General features: G+C 35.7%; 1 protein-coding gene across 1 annotated transcript in view; it reads left to right on the forward strand.

Moving 5' to 3' along the window:
* Positions 1 to 14,042, forward strand: part of LOC135692271 (uncharacterized) — a 52,088-nt gene that overhangs the window by 8,613 nt on the left and 29,433 nt on the right. The window lies entirely within an intron of this gene.

Genomic DNA, 14,042 nt, shown 5'->3' on the forward strand with positions numbered 1-14,042 from the left:
AGCTAGAATGAGCCTTTCCATTACATTTTTTGTTAAAAATGATACAAATGTGATTGCATTCGAGCAATTTTCTCAGTATTATACATACGGATAATACGACCTTTTATATACCAAATAGATGCTAAAGTCTTAAGTATGTGGATATTTACAGTGACATTGTAAAGGTGTGCGGATAGATAAAGGCAAACTCGGAAAATTTCAGTTCGTAGAGAGTCATGAAAATCAAAATTGTTAATATCTGCCCTGATATGTGTTTGCTTCTTAGCAAATATATTCAATCTACAGCTGGTTGTTTTACGAGATGGTAAGGCCATTTAAATGAAATACCCAGTTTGATTTAAAGCTCCCACAGTATAAGCGGCGATGAGGAAATAATTGCATCGTGGAGGCATCCTATTTCTTCTTAGTTGAAATATGCATGACAAGAAACTGACAGTTCTTGTAACCTTATTTTCAAAGGCAGTGAACGTACTTATTGTTTCATAAAGAAAATAAATTTCGGATATAACAAATGAGAATAAAATAATATTTTAGAAAATTTATGTTTTTTTACTTTCAAAATAAATTCCCAGCCCTTATGTAGCAAAAGTTCGTGAATTGGAATTAGCTTAAAGAGTGTGGGCGGGGGTGGCGGGGGTGGCAACTTTCTCTCTTGCCCTTTCATATGAAGAGCAAGGGGGCCAAAGTGTCCTTTTCTAAAACGTTCCTTCGACATCGGCTTTTTGTAATCCTTGAAGAGATTCATATGAAGTCCTGACTGTAGTGCTTTTCGAAAACTTGTAAAAAAGTTTCTCAAGACAGCAGTTAGCCCATTTACAAGATATTTTCAGATCATCAAAAAAGTTGCAAAAGAATCAAAAGAAGCTGGGATTTTTTTTCAAATACCTTTTGACTGAAGCCAGCGCCTTGGTTTTTCCGGCGTCACTTTAAGTATTAATCTTGCGACCCTTGGTCACTTTCCTGATTCTAGCTTGGCCTTTCAAAAGAAACTATAATCATGATTATCTCAGCTATTCTCTCAGAACAGAGTCCCTGCCGTCTTGGTTACGCTTTGGTCATGTTGAGCTATGGAAGCTATAAGTTGGCATTCTTTGTGCACAGATTATAAAATTCATGAATCTACCTGTACGTGCTGCCCGTCGATTATGTCCTCAATGGCTATGATAAATGGTGGATATTCTAGGCGTGGCATTAAGAGTGACGTAAGCAGTTTGACCTATCTTCATTTGTGCTTACAGACGGTATTTTGTCTGATATGTGTACTTGCAAGATAAGATGCTTGTCCACGCCTTTAGAGTTTTTGAAAATTGATCTTCGAGTAGAATTGACCATTCTGTTTGTCATTGACCTCGTGTGACACCGGGCGTGTGATGCGTATCCGCAAAATGTTTATATACTCCGTTATCATTGATTTGCTGTCGACGACTTTTTCTGCATTTGTCCAAGGTTTTTATGAAATCCTCTACAAGAAACCAGCAAACAAGAACCTGCGTTATTTCTTTTGAGTCTGATTGGTTTCTTATCCAACAAGAATCTTATGGAAAAACAGGGTTAAGGTTCTTGCAAAATTGGACATTTGTCTCTGCTCTTAAAAGTTGTTTGGGATGTCATCATTTCAGATCTTCAACCCTTGTTTCCCTCATTTAACTGATTTTGCGTTGATTTTGTTGCACTACTTATATTAACACAGGACAATAATACTTGAATATTTTTCTAATCATTTTTATAAGGAACTTTCTGCAGATTTGGGTAAACAATATGCCTCTTTTGACCAAAAATACAACTTTGAAGCCCACGTGGGCTCGTATTAACGTAGGTTCTGATACTGATTAATCTACAGTTAAAAACCTTCATTCTCTATCTCAAAATTTTTCGACTGTTAAAAGGACTAGAACAAAAGAATAGGCTCTTGAATAGATTCCTGGGAAACTCCATTTGACAGTTTAGATTGCCTTTTGATCATTTATTGCATATTAGTTCTGCTCACTCCTCTTCTGTGGTATCCCAATCGTTCACTTTCTCTTACCTCTTAGCTTTTCACAATGTAGCCGATTTTCCTTTATCAAATTGTTTCATTTACATGTAGTTTGTCTTTGTAGGAAATACTAATAATTGCTAGTAGAGACACGGGTCGATAATTTGATTTTTATTCTTTCTTGAAGATCCATAAATTTTCATTAAGCATTTTGCAAAGGGCATTAATGCTATAGCAAAAACAATTTTTTTGAGTGTTTTTAAACATTTTCAGGGATGTGAATAACGACTTGGATGTGGTGATAATTTCTATATCATCATTTTAACAATTTAAAAAAGCACAAAAATTCATATTATACTGTGCCATTCAAAGCAGAAAAAAACACAGCTTTATCTGATCCTTGCTGCAAATGACACTTAACAATACACCAAAGTATTTTCGCAAAAAACAAAGAATAATTTAACACAATTTAAAGTGATTTTATTTTGACCGGCGCCCTGAATTTGTACCAGGGATTTTTGTCGCAAATTTTTTGGAGCGCAAACATACAACTTTTTAACAAGGAATTAGCTTTTGAGAGAGGGTAATTTTTTCTCTAATTGTCTAATTTCAGTAGGACTTGAATAAATAAAATAGGCAGTGGGGTAAAAACCAAATGGGCTCACAATATATTAAAAAATGGCTTAAATTATAAACGAGTTTTCCGAGTCACTTACGTTGTCAGCAATATTTTTCCAATACTGGCTTCAGTTTTGGCCTAATCCGTGTATTTGTGTGTCATCTGGGTATTTTATAACTGCGTACGCTTTCTGTGGTTTTCAATACCAGTTCTTTTAAAAAACAAACAGAAAATAAGCTGTTGGAGGTTAGATTAATAGATGTTCAATCGTATCATTATGTTGTATAAATTATATAGATTATATTTCACCTGCATTGTTAAATCTACACGTAATTTGAGTTTTGCGTATAACTGAGTGCAGCATTGACTGTGTGTGATAAGCTACTTGCACAAATGCAAACAGAAAATGAATGAATTGGAAGAAAGCAGAAAATTATTGCTATTGTCTTCATTATCAATGTTTGCTTCAACAGATCGGTCATAAATATTGGGTACTTGGCTTTTCATAACATAAAAACATAAAGATTTGCGGGTTTAAATGTGCTTTTTGTTTTAAAAAAGTCAAATATCAGTCATTTCTGCTAGACTTTCATTTTTGCTTTTTTAGTTTTGTTTCAGGTATACAAACAAAAACAAGTTGCAAATAATGTTTCTGTCTTCTACACTTATTACTGAGTTCGCTGTCATAAATTTTTTTTCTTTCTTAGAAATATGATCTTTTACTCTATTTACTCTATTTATGTCAAATATTGCTTATTGTTTTCCCCCGAAATTACCTACTTTTATTGCAAAATGCATAGCCACTATGGAAACATGGTCATGTAAAAATCAAGGCCTTTTGTGAGCACAAGTTAGTTTATACAAATAAAAAAATAATTTGCCCTGGAAGAAAATTGGGTACCAAACTTCAATTGTTGTCTCTATTTGTTAAGATTGTATGCCCAATGTAACTGAAATTTCAGCACCTATTTTAAGATTAAAATAATATCTAAATGTTGTGTAGGCTCTTCCATACGTATCGAATAACAGGCGCGCAACCTATAGAAGGTAAAAGTTTTGTCTAGCCCCCAAGAAGATAAGCAGTCAGGCTAAAATGAAATGTTTATGGAGAAGTACCCTGGGTACCAGACTCACTATTTCATATATAGTGAGTCTGTCACCCACGGTAATGGAGAGGTATCCGTCTTTACTCCTGATGGCAGAAAATTCTGTCCATGCTAGCATTTATCCGGAAAAGTCTGTCCATTCTCTCCCAACTTTGATCCCATTCCGGCATCACCCCCTCTCCCCTCCATGTATCCTTTTTATTCACAACTGCTCAACGCATTTGCTACTAGAATCAGCGGAATTAGACTTCCCAAAGTCTTTTTTTGTTAACTCCGTAAGGAATTCCTACTTCGTTAGGGCATATCTAAACTGCGGAGGAGACCCCCGCAGTAGTACGAATGTCTTACGGATTTAACAAAAAATAGACTTTGGGAAAGTCTACAGCGGAATGTACTAACATTTTGTAGTCCTTCGAAGGTACTTGTTTGCAAAAATGTCTCCTTTCTTAACGACATGAAAAATTGGAACTTGTGAATTTCAAATCCATTTGGACCTACATATAGAACTTTGACTGAAGATATTATGTTAAGTGCCATGCGCAAAGAGTAGTCAAAGATTCTCTAGGTGATTCCTAGGGTATTCCTGAAAAGGTGAGCAGGAGGTTTCTTTCGATATTAGATATACAATGTAAAGTTTACTTCAGTCTAAATGCATGATCCTTTTATTCTACTTTTGAGCAATTCGGGCAATGTTTCTATACCAGAGCTTTATCCGACTACATTGATTGATTGGTTCTCAGAGTACGTACATCTGCAATGAGCAGCACGTGAGTTGCAAGGTGTAGGATAAACCTGCGATTTTTCTGTCTTAGAATTATAAAATCGTCGCAATTTTGTCTTCTTTATTATCGCTCTCCAATCCAAAGTTCTTATTCGGGGGAAGCATTTGTGAAAATGAAAGAGTTTCATTAAGACCTGATTTTCTGTCAAATCAGCTTCTTCAGGATGAGCCTTGGCTTGGTGATGAGGTAGAAAGGGGACACCATTGTTGAAGAACAATATAAAAAAAGACATTGTTTCATTTGAAAAAAAGTTTGATTTATAATTTTAGTGGGTCAAAGCCCTCAAAACAGCAGTGGCTACAGACATTGGAGGGGTTCATGGGGGCATTAGACAAATCATTGACAAACAGAGGGGGATCTAAGGAGATGATTTAACGTCTGTTTGTATTATTTTCTTAACAGGATACGCTAGAAAGAAGGGAGGCGAGAAGGAGGCCGGGGGTTTCCAAAGCCTACATGAAAAAAGATAGAATCAGAAAAAATTTGTTGTATCGGTTTCTTCAAACGGTTAAACTTTGTCTACACAATAACTTTAATGTCCTTCCTTCTGGTTCTTTAGTCGATTGATAAGTAAATTTTGAAATAAGAAACGGCAATTTCCAACCAATAATCTCAGCTCCACCACCTCTACCAATCCCCCCCCCCCTGAAAAAAGGGGAGAAAAATAACAGAAGCTCAATAGCAAGTTGCACTTCTACTTAATTTTCATTCATTTCCGCCTTTTGAGGGCTGTCACAATCTTCCCCCAAAATTGCTGATTTGTGTCCTTTCAACATAGCAGAAGTTTGCTCAGCTGAATAATTCAGAAGGCTGCATTATTCACGATTCATCGACCTCCTCGCTGAAGCTTCGAGCGATCTTATCGAGAATAATCTCCCCCTGAATTTGATTATGGATAAAGCTAAGATTTGTGTACAGATGTAACGGCACATTTTATTAATTAAAATCATTTTCCAACCGTGCTTTGCCTGATTATGCACACGCACAACTCTATCGGATGAAAAACACATCAAGGAATTGTAAACATTTGTACAGAGGCGATTTTACTCGACGAATTCAAAACATTGCTATCGCAGTATCAGTTGCTGTTATTTCCTGGTCTTGGAAAGTATTGCGTATTATCAGAGAATAGTTTGCTGGGGAGAGAGCTCGTTTTATTTTGCTGAAGATAAAAGGAAAAGAGCCACTTAGAGGTATTTAGACGACAAATTTAAATCTAGTATTTGCAACTTTTGCTTCGGCAACTTGCCACGTATTCTTTTCGTGTGTTAAAGCTTAACGCAAAACGTAACCAAATATCTGATTATTTTTTGCCTCAATTCATTTCTAGCATCCAATCGTTTGCAATTTCGTACTAACATTTTATCGCGAACAGAAATTTTAATGAAGATTTTTGCGTAACGACTCCAATTAGGCTGTTTCGCCTTGTGAAAGTGCTTGCTTTGATGTCCGCCAGCGCTCTTCAATACTTTCTAAACGTTGCTTCTTACGAGAAGTTGAATAGGACTGTGAATATAGTGACGCATTGATGTCGTCTCGAAAAACTGCTGAATCAAAGTCATCGGATTTTGGTGAACAAAGCCATTGGGTTTTGTCGAAGCATAGGATTGGATTGAATTAGTAACTTCAACCTTATTTGATCGACATCATTGTGATGACAGACCCATAACACTGATCGAGAGGTATTTTTCAAGCCAATTACTGCTGTATTTATACCAGAATAATCAAATGTTACAAAAACGACATTTAAATAGGTATGTTTTGAAGGGGCCATGGGGGTTGTTGAAAACATACCCAATTTGTAAATGAGTATCAAGACTTCTGTTCATGCAGTGAATTCGCCGTGAATGCAACTATCTCATTCACATTCCAATGGTACGAAATCTCTAATTGCCAAAGTACTGACAGTGAAATTATAGAGAAAAAAAATATTTTTTTACGTTTGCCCCTAAGAAAGTATATCATGAAATTGAATATAAAAATACTAATATCAACTCTATTAGCTCATATCAACTCTGAAACTTTGTTTTTATTGCTCTTAAACATTTTCAACCCTAAAAATAAAACTTTGTATTGATATCCGAAACCATATTGAGGAGGATATTACAAAATAAATACCCTACTTGAAGCCCCTTCTAGTGAACCCACACTGTTTTAAACGTTTTGCTTCAATGACTTTACTGACACAGTACGCAGGCCAGAAATAACAAGCTTTCGTACTAGAGTGATACCGGACACTTCCCAATAACATACACTTTCACCAGGCAACGGACATCTCCCAGCTTTTCTTCATTTACAGTCTTGTAACTTTACAGTTTTGTGGACATATAATTACAGCAGATGCCCGCTTTAAGGAGTTTTCGCTTCCTCAAAAATCAGCAAAGTTGCTATTGCTGCTTACAAGTTGTCAGTTCGAAACAGCAGCTTTCGCTATCTTTCTATCCGTAGCAAAATACTGCAAGATACAAACATGCTTATCTTTAGGAAGCCTTTTATCGAAAAGTCTTGGTCGAAAGCCAAGAGCGATTTGAAAAGGCCTGAACCATCTGTTTTTCACATCGCTACACATACATACTTTGATCCAAAGCAACTTTGTACCCCAGTCAATCAACGCAACAATTTCTTTTGTTTTTTCAGCTTCTTTTGATTTGACTATGAATCATTTACCTACGTCTGAAGTCTTTTATTGCGGAGAAAATTCTAAATCTTTCGCCTCCAGACTTCACAATCGTCTCGAAAACAATCTGCTTCATAGATGGTATATTTATGATTTTTTCAATAAATTATCGATGTCCCAATGCATAATGCATATAGACGAAAGAAAACTGATGAATTTTTCGCAATAGATCTTATTTTTCTAGAATTCCTTTTGATACAGTTGAAGAAATGTAGTCACCTGATTTTCACTCAGTATGTTTTATCTTATACCTAAATGAGCGCTTCTATCGATACATGTCTAGCAATTTGTCATGCACTCACTTCTTAATAAGAAGCAAAGGTCCAGTACTTCAAATTCTTAAGACTTCCTAAGACAGACTAAAGTTTCAAAACTCCTGGTTTCTTAAGAGTTTCTTAGCTATGATATCATTAATTTTAACATTCGGGGTCCCTTAACTAATTTTTTATATGCTAAAAAATTCTTCAACAGAAACTTGTTTACGAGGGTTTGTGTAGTTGCAAAGCGCAAAACTCGTCAATTTAATTTATCTAACGTTTGTAAGTGTTCCTTACAGTTTTGTCAAGATATTTGCTGATTTATTGTGGTGTTTGAATAAAAGAATTGTAATTTCATTTTCTGCGTTTATAATTTATGTGCAAGCCTACCAATTATAAAGACAGATTTGCACGAATTTTTGGAGTTCTGGGAATTTTTGAATATCCAATTGTTACTTCATTTTTTTCTTCGATTATTAAGTACCTTATCTTTCTCTGATTGTCCAATACTTGTTTCTTATAGCGAGTTTCTTGTAAAAATTAATGAATGCGACAGCACATTGAATGGGCGATTCATGTCTTCTGAGTATTATAAATGCAAACTTCCTATGCTTGGGTTATTTTTACAAGGCATTAAGTATCTTTTACATAATTGTATTCAACGAGTTTAAGCAAGTTTATAGATAGCCACATATACTGAATGTTTCTGAACCCACTGGTCTTTAACGAAAGTTCTTTAAAATGGGGGACACCAAAGAATTTGCCATTGCATCGCATTGAAATTTGTATACCTTTTCTTGTCTTTTTTTCTTGAATTGACTACATGTACTTTTGATAGGAAATAAGTTTGAGGTTGGTATCCCTAGTCTCTTAATTTTCTTGTTGATATCACTGCTAAAAGTTTCTTAAAAGTTTTTTAAAGGAAAAATGCAGAAGAGCTGCATTAAGAAATACCAAATCTAAATTAATATAGCATGAAATATTGGTACCAAAATAGTCAACAAAGATTTTTGTTCTGTTATTTACGTCAGTTGATTTAGATGGTTTAGGTCAAAAGATACCTAATTGTCTAGCACAAACGTTTCCATTTCATCTTTGATAAGAACCGTTTTTTCTTCTGAAAAAATAAACAGCAATTGTACCATAAACTGGATACGCCCATTTTCTGAGGGCTGGTTGCATGTTTTGACAGTATGTTGCAAACTGATTGGTCGTTTTGCAACTTGCCTTTTCAAAGGGCGCGATGGGTATTGAATTTGGAAGCGAGGGGGGGGGGGACTAAAGATAGCATTTTCCTACTAATTTGGTAACTCAGCTGGAATATACGAAAAATTGATTTTCTTGCTTTCTTAATTTGGTTTTTTTAAGACGAATGCATATTCTAAAGATCGAAAAACCTCTAAGGCTTTTTCTATCAAAACTTTTTAATAATGACTCCGCTAAAACTCATGCTTGAGCTTGTTTCCAAGATCACGAGGGTGCCTTCAGAGAAAGAGAGCCAGTGGTTGAGGTCGTACACACTGGCAAACGTTTCAGTTGAGTTTAAATTGGATGAATTTTATGGTTAATTTGCATTGACAATTTGATTTATAGTGCATAGCAAAATGACATTGAATTATGAAAACTTGCGTCCATGGTTTAATCAAATTGGTATTAAATGTATGTAATTGTGTCTCGTGATATTTTGCGTGCGTTTTCTAACCACTTCATATCAAGAACTGAAATATGATAAATTTGAACCAAATAGCAGATGTTTGGGTATCATAAAGCAAAATCATTTAAGTTTCTGAGTCTTGTACACCTTCCCTTGGGCGGTTCGTAATGAGAATCACGCACAGTTAAACCATATTGACTATGATTAAAATAAGAATATGTTTCTTATGCCAATATATAAATTTCACCAACAAAATCGAAAATAATCTCATCAACGTCAACAGGCATGTTTTTCTACTACTTCATGTATTGCTATTATTGTTGTTGTTGTCTTTTTACGTTACACGGCTTAAACTTTACCCCCGACAGTAGAATATCTTTATTTTCAATGGGCTCCATCTCGAAGTGCCCAGTTACCGCAGAAGATTGGGGCTTTGGCTTAGAAACACGTTATGTCACTCTGTGTTTATACATAACATCTTTTTCTGTGTACACATGAGGCCTTTCTTCGTGTTTTTGGTTTAAGAGGATTTTACGGCTTCTTTACGGTTTAAGATACAGTCCAATTGATTTTAAAAGCGGTTGAATGGTCGAGCTTAGCAGGTTCAACTGACAATGAGAGTTTCATTTGCCATTTTTTTTACTTGAATCTTACGAACAAATTGAATACAGAAAGAAAATAGATCCGATTGATAGAATTTAGAGTCGTCGTATGGTTTGTCTAATTGTCAATTCTGAAGAACTCGCTAACGTAGATGCAGCAAATGATATCATAATTAGCTTTACACTGACAAACTTGAAACTAGTAATATTGCATAAGTGAAAATGCGCACCCGGCTGATAAAAAATACATTCCTCCCTCGATTGAAATGTTGTTATGTGTGCCAAGGAAGGACTTGAAATGCAGTTGCAAAATTTAATGTTTAGACAGGGGTGGCGCTAGAGACAAACCTTCAAGGTGCCGAAGTTTATGTTCTCCGTAACTGCCGACGCTGGATGTACCAAATTGCCGACAGAAAAAAAGGGGATAGAACATCTTTGAGCGATGTGCCCCATATAGCAGGGCCTCCAACGAAGGGGCACCGAGGGGTCATGGCCCCCACTTTTTTACAAAGCAATAGAGCCATTTTCCAAAATCTTTTGTTGTGGGTGCAAATTTTCCCTTGCCCCCTCCCCCCACTTTCCAACCTGTTTCGGAGTCCATGTATAGCAAGATTTTCTCGGCAATTTGTGCCTTGTAAGAAACTTAATGAGCGATTATTGCCTATTGTTGAATATTTCTTCCTATCTAATTCACATAGAAAAAAAACATAAACTTTAGAAAGTTTAATGTGAATAGTTAGTTAATCGATGGTTCTCTCTAAACCATTTGTTTTTCGCAAGCTATGCGGTGAACAATGCTATTGAAAAATAGTTGATGAAAAAGGACAAGAAGTGCTTTTTAAAAAATTTATTACGCAAAATGTGCTCATGATCGAAATGTTTTCATTGGCAATAATAATGTCTTAAAATGAAAAGAGAATCCCGTAAGAAGAAAATTCATCAAAGACTTTATTTATGACAGCATGATTCTGCTGTTAGGGTAAATTTCCTTGAAACGGTCCAAAACATGATCCAAATCAAGCATCTCTGCACGTTTCGCATGAATTCCAAGCAGCAACAGGGATTTCAACCGAGAGGAGCACCATGGTATTGTGGGTCATGCGAGGGAGCACCATGAAACAATGTCATAGCTTTCACAGAAGCGACAGGATATAATGCCACTATGATAGTAAAATTGCCGAAGAAAAGCCATTGAGAAAACCATAAACCAGCCAGTGCAGTTTTCTCGTCGATTATTTATGTCATTCAAACAACATGTAAACGGGGTGACATCCATCAAGTGCCGACGGTATTGAGAAAGCAAAAATTGATTGGCTGCCGACGGGGGGCTAACTAAAATCTGGGGGGGACCTAAAGCCCCCCCTTGCCCTCCCATGCCACCACTCCTGTGTCTGGATGCTGTTTTAATGTTGAGTTAAATGACGAGGTTGCTATAAGAAGACTGAAGTTATACTTTGGTTGATAAATCTCCTACGCTTTGCTGAAATCGTCGATTCTCTGGCTCCTATTTATCAACCCAACGCTATCAAAGGACTTCAAAAAGATATTTGATGAAGATTTGTGAACAGAAATTTACCAAAAGCAAGTCTTTTAAAATATTTTGAAACTGTGAAAAAGATACTGGGTTAACAAGACACGACCTGGCGAACAAGTCAACGGATTTCGAGAACACCCGAAAAATGAATAAACGAATGAATGAATGGACAAATTAGTGAATGAACGAACGAATGAGTGATTGAATTGATGAATGAATGAATGAATGAATGAATGAATGAATGAATGAATGGATGAATGAATGAATGAATGAATGAATGAATGAATGAATGAATGAATGAATGAATAAGTGAATGAATAAATGAATGGACGAATGAATGAATGAACGAATGAATGAATGAATGAATGAATAAATGAATGAATGAATGAATGAATGAATGAATGAATGAATAAATGAATGAATGAATGAATGAATGAATGAATGAATGAATGAATGAATGAATGAATGAATAAATGAATGAATGAATGAATGAATGAATGAATGAATGAATGAATGAAACATCGAAGTATGTCTTCCTAAGAGTAATATCTCCATGTCTTAACGACGAGGGCATAAAAAACGGTTGGTATTTGTGGAACACTGCAAATTTTCTTCATCCCATCCAATTTTCCACCATTCTCGATCCATCATTTTCCCTGGCTACGCAACCGCAAAGTCCTTTACCCTTATCCTTTCTGAAGAGTCTCAGCTGCTACTGCAAGTTCCAACCTTTTTCAGAACCCATACGCTTCTGCACAATTTCTGAAGACAAGCTAACTTTATCAACCCAACGCTATCAAAGGGCTTCTTTTTGGTAAAGTTTTGTTTGCACTCAGTGCTGTATCTTTCTTTATTGTATGCTATTTCCTTAAAAGGGATTTTTTTCAGAAAATTTCTGCAGGCTATGTAATAAGACATTTTGAAATGACTTTTATCAAGTGATCTGCATTTATAGTATTAAGTACTGGCTAAGGGTTTTAAGTAACTGTAACCCTTAAGTTACTGGGCATTTGATTGACTTTCCCTTCTTATTAAGACACCGCTGCTTTAAGCTGAAAGAAATGAGCAGCATTAATGGTGTATATCATGTTGAAATAGAATTTGGAACGGGGTAATACCAAAGGATATTACCGTATATGATCCTTTAATCTAGAATCGTTTATTGATAACAAAAAATCCAAGCTAGTTAACATAGATTCAAAGCTTATGAAAAGGATCGCCTCTAAAGTACTGCCTTGTTGTTACCGTTCGTTCATACATTCGAATGTTCTTTGCTATTGCTAAGACGCCTGAAGACATTTGTAGGGTCTTTGCTGTTTAAGTTGGTCTAATCTAAACCTAATGATTTCAAAGTTAGTTAAACCAGTCGATAAAACTATCTCAGCCTGCTGATGTCTTGTAAAGCAAAACTTTCTTATCCGTAAAATGCTGTTTTTACCCATAAAAGCTACAAGGGCCATTGAAAAGAGAAATGGCCTCGCTCCTCAAAGATTCAAAACGAGGCTTTGTCAGGGTCTGGCAACTGAAGTTCTTTTCTGCTTAATAACTTTTTTTAAGATTATCCGCTGTACATTTTTTTCTTGTAGCTATAATCGTCGTTTTGCGATGCTTCAAAATAGGAAAGTTAATTTTGGGAGTCTTGCCTCAGCAATGTAAAATTGATGGTCATAAAGTCAGTTAATTTGAGGAGAGCATATAAAAACAAAAAAAAACTTAAAGTCCACGCCCAAACCCCGCTTTATCTACCTTGTTTTTTAGGAAGGGTCTCAAAAGCTTGAGGAAATTCTCTGGAAAATGCATGTGTACTTTTCTGTTTACTTCCTCAATAACTCTCAGACCCTATTAGATTAAGAACAAATTAAGAACAATCCAGCCTCAGATTTTCGAAAAAATTAAGAACAGTCAACCTGAACTTGAATTTACTGGTTATGAAAAAGAGTGTGATTTGCCGCAAAGTTTGAATATTTACCGAAAAAGCACCCTTACATGGTTAAAATTCGTTGTTCAAAATTGCATTTTACAGTAGCTCAGCCTCAGCTTATTCTTTATTTGTTCTTAACTTTTGACCAATTTTCGTGGCTCGTGTTCTTATGATACTGTTTTCAAAAAAAAGAGTGTTCATAAAAAGAGTGTAATCAACCCCTGATACTCAGAAATGTCATGCAAAAACTGTTATTTTGTTGTCTAGGAATCAAATTTTAGTAATTTAGGACAACTTTGGGAACACCCCAGCCGCAAAGCATCCAAAAAATAAGATCATCGAGCCTCGGCAAAAATTTTCTGGTTCATATAAAGTGAGCTTAGAATGGTGATTTAGATTTTGGCTAACTGACTGTGCTTATGAAAAGATGCAGTAGCGCGCGATTCGGATGTGAAGTTTTATGAACGAAGTATATATGGGGATGCTGTCGCTTGTTTCTGGTTATGATGGTGTGATAAACATCTTGACCTAAGAAACATTGGCTCTTACTATGTCGGTACCTTTTAAAATAAGTTAGCTTCACAAGGCTGTTGGCTGAGTAAATTTGTTTATCTTACGCATGTTCTTGTTATCTTCAATTGTTGTTGACGTTATTTTTGTTTTCGCAGTGACTAGCAAATAATAGACCGTTTCAATATAAGCCTAAACGTTTGAAGTTGTTTTGCGAGCCAATGAGATGAAAAATGGCGTTAAAATTGTTCTATAGAAGCAAAAATTTCGTAAAAAATTCTAATTGTAACTAATTTATTCAGTAAGGAATGAAATGGTCGCGGTTGATCTGTAGTAGAATTCATTAGCATAGCCAGGGTAGTAATTTTGGGGAAATGTGAGTTGAGCGAGGAGGATATCACCAGA

The sequence above is a fragment of the Rhopilema esculentum genome, chromosome 13 (genome assembly GCF_057945365.1).
Source record: "Rhopilema esculentum isolate cy_ngs chromosome 13, ASM5794536v1, whole genome shotgun sequence".
In the NCBI taxonomy this organism is placed as follows: Eukaryota; Metazoa; Cnidaria; class Scyphozoa; order Rhizostomeae; family Rhizostomatidae; genus Rhopilema; species Rhopilema esculentum.